Raw genomic sequence first — 8,738 nt, forward strand, 5'->3', positions numbered from 1 at the left:
AAAAGGCTTTATTTGCCTGGATGTTAGAGAAATCAAAATGTTTACCCTCAAGTTTATTAATCTGCTTTACTTTAATGTAAGTCAAAAACACTGTTGAGTAGGGCCTGTTACCTCTTGCCTCTTCCTAAGGTCAGTCTGTTCTGACCTTCACTTTCTGATAAGACACTTAGTATCGAAACCCAAATGTTTTGCAGTTTCATGGGAAACTGCCTCCTCTTTCTTCTTCTATCACATGACTGTTTGTATCATAGCATTAAAATGATGTGCTGCCCAGCTAAGGGCCAGTGATCCTCATGCTGTGCTAAGGTGCTGTGTGACTGTTACTCCTTGCAAGTAAAACTTCTATATAATCTTACCGAAGTTCATCCTCTGAGTCTATTTGTTAAAAGAATTTACCCAACACTGGAGTATCTCAGGGCTCAGGAAAAACAAAATATAACCGAATGTAACGGTATCTTTAGCACAACACCAGGCACACACTAAACATTTGCCAATGCTTCCACAACACACTAAGGGCAGCAGGGCACATATATAGGGGAAAGAACGAAAAGGAAATTGAAGTCAGGTGAAACTGATTAATGTTAATCAACGCAAAGCTGCCGGGGACCAGTACAGAGGAAAAAAGGAAGTCACTTACAAAGTAAAGGTCCCTGGCAGGAAGTCCCAACAGGGACACATGACAGAGTCAGGAGGAGAAGAAGAAGACAAAGCGTCCTCTGTTCTTTATCCATCGTCCATCAGCTCCTTCACCTCCATTTTCTCTCTGATCCAAAGTCAGATCTGATCAATAATCAAAGACTGATCAAACTGATTGATCAGCCATCAGAGGAGTTGGATCAGTGGAGCTGCTTCTGTTCCTGATGTCCACTGATTCTTCTTTGTCCTCAATTCTCTTCAATCATCTGCAGAGGAGACAGAAGACAGTCAGAGACAAACAACCAGAGACAAACACACAACCAAAGAAAAAGAGACCTGTGACCCAGAGCTCCACTTGCTTCTCCATCAGGACTCTTCTCTCCCTGTAGACTCTGCAGGTGAAGGTTCCTCTGACTGTTGGATGTTTCAGGGTCAGACTGAGGTCTCCAGTTCTCAGCAGGTCTTTCTTCATCTCTGTTCTGTTCCTATAATACCCGTCCTGTTCTTCAGGTCGGTCAGAGCCGTCCTGATACACATGGACCTTCCTGTTGTTCCAGTCCTTCCACTCCACTGTGACGTCTTCAGGCAGGTCAGCTGTGGTTATGAAGGGCAGCTGGACAGACTCCACCCTGATTCCACCTCCACCTGTGGGACTGTGGAACCAAAACAGAGACAGTATAAAGAACCCTGATGAGTCAGTGGATTGAACCGCTCCTGATGTGAACTTCATGAAAATTAAGTACAGGGATGAAGCTGTAAAGCCTGAACTGAACCGGTGTGTAAGGACAGAAGAGAGGCTGAGGAGAATTAGATAAACAATAACAATCAAAGACCAGACAAAACAGTTTTTCTCTGGATCCTCCAGAGCCTCAGAGTCTCAGACTGGACCACGACCTCAACCGTGTCCCCTCCAGGTCCAGCAGCCCTTCCAGCATCAGCACCACCAATATCAGACTGACTCTATGTGGTCACCTCCATCATCAACCAGACGGCACAACAGAGTGATTTCTGGGGGTTTCCCTGTTTGCAGCTGGACCAGAGGCCCCACTGCTGAGCACCATAGTGGAAGCAGCAGGTCCTCAGAGACCACAGCTGGTTTCTGTCCACAGTCAGAGGCTGATATCAAAGAAGCCAGGACTCATTTGCCTCACCTGAAAGACTCTGGTGAGAAGCCACCTGATGAACTAACCATCTTGTGCCAAGAGTTCAGTCCCACTGAGGCTGAACTGAAGCATCTTCTCATGTTGCTGCCTGAGCTTATCACAAAGACTGGAAACAGTTAGCTTAGCTTAGCATGAAGACTGGAAAACTTAAACTGACCTGTGATGTTGAGTTTCACTACTTTCCCTCTCAGGACTCTTCCCTCCCTGTAGACTCTGCAGGTGTAGGTTCCTCTGTATCTTGGAGGTTTCAGGGTCAGACTGAGGTCTCCAGGTCTCAGCAGGTCTTTCTTCATCTCTGTTCTGTTTCTGTAAAACCTGTGCTGTTCTTCAGGTCGGTCAGAGCCGTCCTGATACACATGGACCTTCCAGTTCTTCCAGTCCTTCCACTCCACTCTGATGTCTCTAGGCAAGTCAGCTGTGGTTATGAAGGACAGCTGGACAGACTCCACCCCTGATTCCACCTCCACCTGTGGGACTGAGAGGACAACAGACAACATGAGCTGGACAGACAGCAGCAGGGCAGCTGTGATCTCTCTGATCCACACATGGAGCTTTTTAAACCCTGACAGAGCAGATTGGACTGGGTCTAACAGAATCTCCTCTAGATCCAAGACTGAAGACTGGGACACTTAGCTTAGCTTAGTATAAAGACTGACCTTTGACTTTAAACTCCACCTGTTTCTCCATCAGGACTCTTCCCTCCCTGTTGTAGACTCTGCAGGTGAAGGTATTTGTGTCTCTGCCTGATGGTTGTTTCAGGATCAGACTGAGGTCTCCAATTCTCAGCAGGTCTTTCTTCATCTCTGTTCTGTTTCTGTAAAACTCGTCCTGTTCTTCAGGTTGGTCAGAGCCGTCCTGATACACATGGACCTTCCTGTTGTCCTTGTCCGTCCACTTCACTGTGGAGACTTGAAGCAGGTTAACTAAAGCTCTACAGGGCAGGTGGACAGACTCCGCCCCTGATTCCACCTCCACCTGTGGGACTGAGAGGACAACAGACACAACATGAGCTGGACAGACAGCAGCAGGACTGACAGACAGCAGCTCCCTGTTCCATCCTTCTCCAACAGAAACCAATGGAAACTAGTTTGTGAATGAAGACATGTTTCATTGTTCCTGACATTTGGTGCAGTTCCCAAAGAACGAGTCAGGAACCAATCAGATGAATGAATCAGTAACAGTGTTCCTGAAGAACTGACTCAGGGACTGTGCAGTCCATGATGACAAAGGACTGAGACCAGACTCTGAGACTCTGTTAGTGAGATTATTGGGAAACTACAGGTACAGACAAAATCCAACAATTACACAGCTGGATAGAAAAGGTCAGAAACAACAAGAACATGTTTGTTGTCTGGTCCCATTGGACTGGAACTGGACTAATGACTGCAGTGTTACTGAAGTCCAGGTTTCAGTCCTGATTGAGGATCATCAGCAGCTACTTATTAGAGACTGATTCAGTCTCTGCTTGGACCTGAAATGAGCTGAGACACAGTCAAAGATCAACTACAGGAAACATGGTAACCAACAGCATTATGGGTAATGTAGTAGTGACATACCTGTCCTGAAGTAGTAACAATGTATGAAAAGACCCACAGCAACAGCAAGAACCACAAGAACCACAGACACAGCAACAAGACCTTTGGCCCAGGGTGGAACTTCTGTGAAGAACAGAAACATAAAGAACAACATGACCTCTGACCTCTGACCTGTACCTACAGCAGGTGTTAGCGCTGACCTTTGACCTGCAGCTCCACATCTGCCAGTCTTTGTTCATTTCCAAACGCTGTGATGGTGCAGGTGTAGTTGCCGCTGTCAGAGAGGCGGGGTTTTCTCAGAGTGAGGCTCAGGTCTCCAGTGATCAGAGCGTCAGTTTTCATCGACGTTCGGTCTCTGTAACGCTGGTTTTGGTCTTTGAGTCTGTCACATTCCTCGCTGCGCTGGTGGACAGTTGAAGGTATGAGGTCGTAGCGGCTCCACACCACTGTGGGACTCTGAGATACAGAAGAGCTCTGACAGGGCAGCAGGACTGACTCCGCCCACTCATATACCTCTACACCAAAGGCATGCTGGGAAACTGTGAGGACATACCTGTGGTACCTGCCTACCACAGGTATGTAGACACTGGACTGGACTTGCAGGGCAGGTTTGTTACTGACTTTTTCCTTCCTCAGAAACTCAGACCGGTCTGATCTGGTTCCCTGGTTCACATTAGACACAAACACTGTGTGAAACTACCAGTTACCAAGTGAAGTTTCATGACATTTGGTCTCATGTTCAGTGTTTATTAAGAAGGAATTTCATTGATATTGTTTGTCTTTTTCCTTTAGAGCTTCAGCTTCACAGGTTGGTCCTGTTGGATTTCTTTGATTTACTGTGGGTCCAGATTTGTGCTGTTGGTTCTGTTTCCTGTTGGTCACTGATTTACTGTAGATTTGCTCTTTTTGACCCACTGGACAAGTTCAGAACCAACTAATTCCAGTCAGTGTGTTCACATCTCATCAGTCAATAAAGCAGATATAGTTCTTCCATGACCTGCAGTGATCTGGGGACTGGTCACTGTTTGGTCCCTTTTCTTCTCAGTCCTTTGGCTGTGGATCAGACTCAGGGCATGAAAAACCACCATCATGGTGCAGTTACACTGAGGATGAAACAGCAAAGAGCTGAAGTGTTGGTGAATCAGATCAGAGGGAGGAAGGTGGTCTTACCGTGCACCAGGATCCCAAACACCACCAACATCTTCATCTTCACTAAAGGCTCCAACAAACACAAAGTCCCCGTAAAGCTGCTTCTTCCTAAACCGAGTTCAGCTTCAAAAACAGCTTCAGGACGTGTTGACAGCAGCTGCCACTGCCCTTCCTCAGCTCCTCACACTTTCTCTTTCAGCTCCAGGAAGCTGATTGGTAACTACAGGATCAGGTTCCACCCCTGATCAGGTACTGCAACACAGGAAAGAGCCTGCAGCAGCTGGGACACTGAGATCCACCTAGAGTTGGAAGTGTTGTCCTACCAAACAGTCCACAGTCCAACCAGCACAGCACCAGCTGCTGCTGGACTGGACCCAACGCAGCGTCAGTGAGCAGTAAAGGCTGTGGACTGTGCGGGGTCAGAGGTCATGGCTCAGGTGGACACTATGTGTGTGTGTGTGTGTGTGTGTGTGTGTGTGTTATGAAGAACGAACGTCGACTGACTCGTGTGGCCGACGACAGACGGAGCACCAGACACCATAGTATCACTGTAGTAATGCTGTAGTATTAGTTTCTAGTATTACAATCTGAACTTTAAGACATTTCCAATCAAACCAGTCCAACCTGATTGTTTCCTTTCCCTGCTGAATTCACCAGAAGCTGTTGGAACAAAAACTGGGCTGTATCCAGTTTGATGATGCAGGTGATGTTTGTTCCTGATGAAGCACAGTCAGATGGTTGACTTGTCTGTCCTGGTATCATGACGTGGGTCCAGCTACATCAGCGACAACGATTTACAGGGGTGGGATAAGATCCCCTGCTGGGAGGCCTCCCCACGGGACCGGAATCGAAATGCAAAGTTGGACCTTATCAGGACTCAAGATTCTGTTTGGGAGGGAAACTTGGCAGAGACGACCCAGAGACTGAACCCTCAGGTACAACCAAGATTATATTTCTGTTTAAATTTGAGGGGTGATGATCAACAACAAAACTACTCTTAACGTAACTTCCTGCTTTGGACAATCCCAGTCTGACGGGTCAAGACTTCCCTGGTCATCAGTCTCCAATTCATACAATGAGCCAATCATTATTAAAGCCTGGTCTATTCATGGTTAAGAGTTAAAATTCAACATCAGGCAAAGAGGACTTAGGACTGTGGACTTAGGACTGTGTCTGGAGGCCTGACCATGATCTGGTGCCATAAGGCCAAGGTCCGATGGTTAGCGGCTAATCTGCTCCCCCTACAGGACACCTGACAGAGAAAAGTGCTTGTTGGAGCCCAGGTTCTTCAGTCTCAAGGAAACCAGACTTGAGATGTGCTCGTTACCTACAAGATCCATTAAATATTTAGTGCACCAACATTTTCTAATCTGGAATATTTTCCAGAACATTAACTAACAAAACCTGAGCTTCCCAGACCTGTCACAGCCAACAACCAACACTGGCTGGATAAGTTAGAGCTCAGGCTATCACTCACCTTCCTGGATCAGTTTTTAAGGTCCTTCTGAATCTGGATGTGGACAACCTGGACTCTTTATCTGGCCTTCTCCACAGGAGGCAGTTACTGTCCCCAGAACAAAGGTTGTGGATCTCTGTCACACCATCCAGCAGCCAATATGATCCGTTTGTGTTTGAGCATCTCATCTGATGCAGCTGTAGAAGGACAAGAGACCAAAAGACGTATTGAAGGACGACTGACATTTGTCAGAACAAAGTTTCTTTGACTAAAAAACAAAAAGCTCAGGGCCTTACCAATTTCAGATGGACTGTTGAGGCTTCACTTTCCAGCAGGTTCCAACAGACAAACATGGACACAGACACGTTTATGCAGACAGACGGACATGCAGACACTTAGGCATGCTAACATATAAACCAGTGCACCCATATGGACAGACACTCTTGCACATAGTGAGGTCAGAGGACAAGTATGCAGTGACAGGGGGAAAGAGCTGCAGCTGCACCAACCAACCACCTCCAGGGCACAAACAGGCCTATTGGAGCCAAAACTGGCAACAGACCTCTAACCACTACCGACTAATCCAGTCCAATACACAACCACCAATAGGCCTTTTGGAACCAGAACAGGTCAGACCCCCTTTAAAGGTGACACAGCAACAACCCAAAGGCCTCATGGAGCCAAAACCAGACCAGTCAAACCTCCTGGCCCCATACCAGGACTTTTAGCACCACTGACTCCATCAACAACAACCAACAGACCTATCAGAGCCAAAAGCTCTTGGCACCACCAGCCCAGCCACCTCTAATTAGGTGGAAATGAAAGAATTCTACATGAGACAGAAATGGAGAGACATGAGAAATGACAAGGCCGTCACAACAGACACCTGATTATTGGTACAGACATATGAGACATGACAAGGCATTTAAAATTACAGACAACTGATTATTGGTCTGTTGAGATCTCCAGGTGATCTGGTCGGTGCCTTGTGCCTGAAGAGACCTGGAACAGGCTCCAGTAGATCCTCATGACCTATGACAACTGACAATGGACTGGAAACAAACTGGTTTTTGGTAAATAAAACCAAAGAGGGGGCAGAGTTGAGGTCAGGACTGACGGACATGCAGACACTAAGACTTGCTAACATATAAACCAATGCACCCACTGTCACCAAGTGCTGCTTATAAGGGATTTGTTGGGTTTTTGGTTTTGTAAAGGGCCTTGAGATGATTGTGTTGTGATCTGGTGCTATACACATAAAACTGAACTGAACTTGGACAGACACATATAGACAGTGAGGTCAAAGTTCAAACAGTGAGAGGAGGAAAGAGTTGCATTGAGACAGAGCTGGACCAACACCAACCCAACCACCAGTGCACCAACAGGACTACTGGAGCCAGAACACACAGGTCAGATCTCTAAGCTCCACAACAGGCAACAGACCAGACCACTAACACTCAACAACCACCAGGCCTGTTGGAGCTAAAATAATCCAGTCAGATCTTCTGACACCACAACAGACAACAGGACTTCTAGCACCACTGACTCTAGATCAACAACTGACAGACCTATCTGAGCCAAAACCGACAGGTCGGTTCTCTTGGCACCACCAGCCCAGCCGCTTAATGGAAATAAAGATGAATTATAGATTAGACAGAAATGGAGACAAATAAGTGACAGGGCAGTAAAAATAACTCATTATTGGTAGAGACACATAATAAATAACTAAGGCATCAAAATCACAAACTACTAATTATTTCTAACGTGACAGATGAAATGACAAGGCAGTCAAAATAACAAAGGACAGGTTGGGGATCTTTTTAGTTTGTGTTATTATGACGTATCTACACTGACTAACATATTTAGAGCTAATGTTTTTGTTTGTTTCGTGCCTCCACATGAGAAAGCACAGAACAAACCTCTCATGCTTAGGTCACTGCTTTAAGTCCTTAAAACACTGACCTAAGTCGGTCTATCGGAGCGACCGGTGGCCACGCTATGCTAAAGTTACTGACCGAAGGGGAGGATTGTCCAACAGCCCTCGGCCGTAGAACAGCAGGGGGTCACTGGACACGAACCTTGGCACCGTGACCGCAGACCAGATCGAACAACCCTCCGCTCTGGGCTCTTTGTCAGCAGGCGGCCATTCGACGTGAGCCGCGGCACAGTGCCCGCAAACATCACAAACCACATCACAGAACCACTTACCGTGTGACCTTGTCACCCTTACCTCATGTAGACCAGGCTGAAGATCCACTGGAGGCTGAAACAAAAACACGGTAACGCCAGAGGAAGAAAGAGACAGAGAGAGAGAGATGTGTGGAACCGATAAGGAGAAGTGTTGGGACACACTAGAACCAGAAACACAACCACACCTTTTATTAGTTTGATTTATTTTAGAATGAGATATTTTTATTTTGGCATCATGCCTTTTGTTTTAGAGCAGATGGAACCAAACTATAACAGTTAGTCCACAAACATGGATTCAAACTGCACAGACTATATATTATATATATAAAAAACTATGTTGGAGAGAGAGAAGAGAAAGAGGAGGCTGACTACCACAACAACAACAACAGCCAAGACCAAACACCTTCACTACACAACCAACAACAGGAAGAGAGAGAGAGAGAGAGAGGCACAGTTCACAACGTTATTAATATTGTTATTATTGTTTGTCATCATCATGTTTATTATTGTGGAGACGGAGAGTGTGTGTCCAGACGAGAGCCGGCCAGTCAGGCAACAGACGACGAGGAGGACGGAGAGCTGACCGGCTGGGTGTTGTGGCCTAAAGGA

This window comes from Mastacembelus armatus, chromosome 18 (genome assembly GCF_900324485.2).
Source record: "Mastacembelus armatus chromosome 18, fMasArm1.2, whole genome shotgun sequence".
Classification (NCBI taxonomy): domain Eukaryota; kingdom Metazoa; phylum Chordata; class Actinopteri; order Synbranchiformes; family Mastacembelidae; genus Mastacembelus; species Mastacembelus armatus.